General features: G+C 42.8%; 1 pseudogene; it reads left to right on the top strand.

The window, feature by feature from the left end:
* Positions 1 to 656: 656 nt before the first annotated feature.
* On the top strand, positions 657 to 1291 carry LOC102876396 (annotated as a pseudogene).
* Positions 1292 to 1699: the final 408 nt, after the last annotated feature.

Genomic DNA, 1699 nt, shown 5'->3' with positions numbered 1-1699 from the left:
TATAAAAAAACCCCACTGTGGTTCAAAATCAGGAAGGGATATGTCAGGGATGCATAATGTCTCCTACCTTTTCAATCTATATGTAGAACATTTCAGGAGGCTGGGATTTGTGAGGAGGAATGTAGTATCAGGATTGGAGGAAGACTCACCAACAATCTCTGCAGATCATACAATCTTGCTTGCTGAAACTGAAGTGCTTGCTGCAGAAGATCAAAGACTGTAGTCTTCAATATGGTTTTTGAAAAAAAAACACAAAAAACCCCCAAAAAACAAAACACCCAAAGATTCAGCATAAACACACAGGGGTCACAGCGCGGACCTCAAGTCTAATAACAATTGTGAAGACAATTCTGGAGCAGGCAACACTGTGCTCTATTGTCCACAGCGTTGTCATGAGCTAGAACTGATAGCAACTGACCACATGTCAAATTTTAAAAACTAAAGACTGTGGTCCGCCCAGTGGCTCGCTCCGGACAGGGCTGGGCACTCTGAGCTCCTCTGACAGCGTCCACGGGTCCAGCTGAGGGTGGGTGCAGGTCCTCCACCGCGCAGCGCCCAAGCCAGACAAAAAAGAAACTTCAGGGCGTCCGAGTGCCCAAGTGCCGGCTGGAGGGACGTTCGCACTGCTTTTTTGAGCTTGGTCTTTAGGAAGCGAGATGTCGAAGCCGCCACCCAAACCAGTTAAACCAGGGCAGGCTAAAGTCTTCAGAGCTCTGTATACATTTGAACCCAAAACTCCGGATAAGTTGTACTTTGAAGAAGGAGATATTATCTTCATTACTGACATGAGCGATACCAACTGGTGGAAAGGCACTTGCAAAGGCACAACTGGGCTAATTTCAAGCAACTATGTGGCTGAGCAGGCAGAATCCATTGACAACCCACTGCATGAAGCTGCAAAAAGAGGCAACTTGAGCTGGTTGAGAGTGTTTGGACGACCGAGTTGGAGTCAACGGTAAGCAGGGAGCACCGCCTTGTACTGGGCCTGCCACGGAGGTCACAAAGATATTGTGGAAATGCTGTTTACTCAGCCAAAAATTGAACCGAACCAACAGAACAAGCTGGGGGATGCAGCATTGCATGCTGCTGCCAGGAAGGATTATGCAGACATTGTCCAGTGGCTTCTGGCAAAAGGTGCTAGAACAGACCTAAGAAACAACGAGAAGAAGTTGGCACTCGCCGTGACTACGAATGCTACCTGTGGTCTCTACTTAAAAAGAAACAAAGCATAGATGCAGTTCGGTCATTAAACAATGCCGAAGACTATATTGATGAGGAAGACTCAGATTAATTAGATTTGGGATCTAAAACATGTGTTGTTTTGTTGCTTTTGCCATTCCAGAATCTTATCTTTGCCAGAAAAGTGTTGGTAACTGTTAAAAAAAAAAAAAATCTGTTTGAATGTGGCGGTGTTGCGCTGTGTTTCAATAGAAAATGTATGTGAGTAGTTCTCACCTTTGATTCGCCAAGCAGTGACTGGATACCTTGCTGTGTAATGTTCATTTATGTCCACCAGAGTAGACAGAGGAGTTTATTTCTATTTATCAAGTTAAATAAATTATAAATTTTTTTCCTTAAACTGTATCAAGTTTTTTTTTTCTTTTTAGTTTAAGTTCTTTACCTTAAGAATTGAGATATTTTGAAAGGATTTTTAAAGAAAGGAAAATGCTTATTGTGATAATAAACCAAAATACATATA

Source organism: Elephantulus edwardii, unplaced genomic scaffold (assembly GCF_000299155.1).
Source record: "Elephantulus edwardii isolate Elephantulus edwardi_28Jun2011 unplaced genomic scaffold, EleEdw1.0 scaffold00192, whole genome shotgun sequence".
NCBI classification, from domain to species: Eukaryota; Metazoa; Chordata; class Mammalia; order Macroscelidea; family Macroscelididae; genus Elephantulus; species Elephantulus edwardii.
Note: the sequence above shows the minus strand (reverse complement) of the source record. Positions and strands in the feature narration are given on the sequence as shown.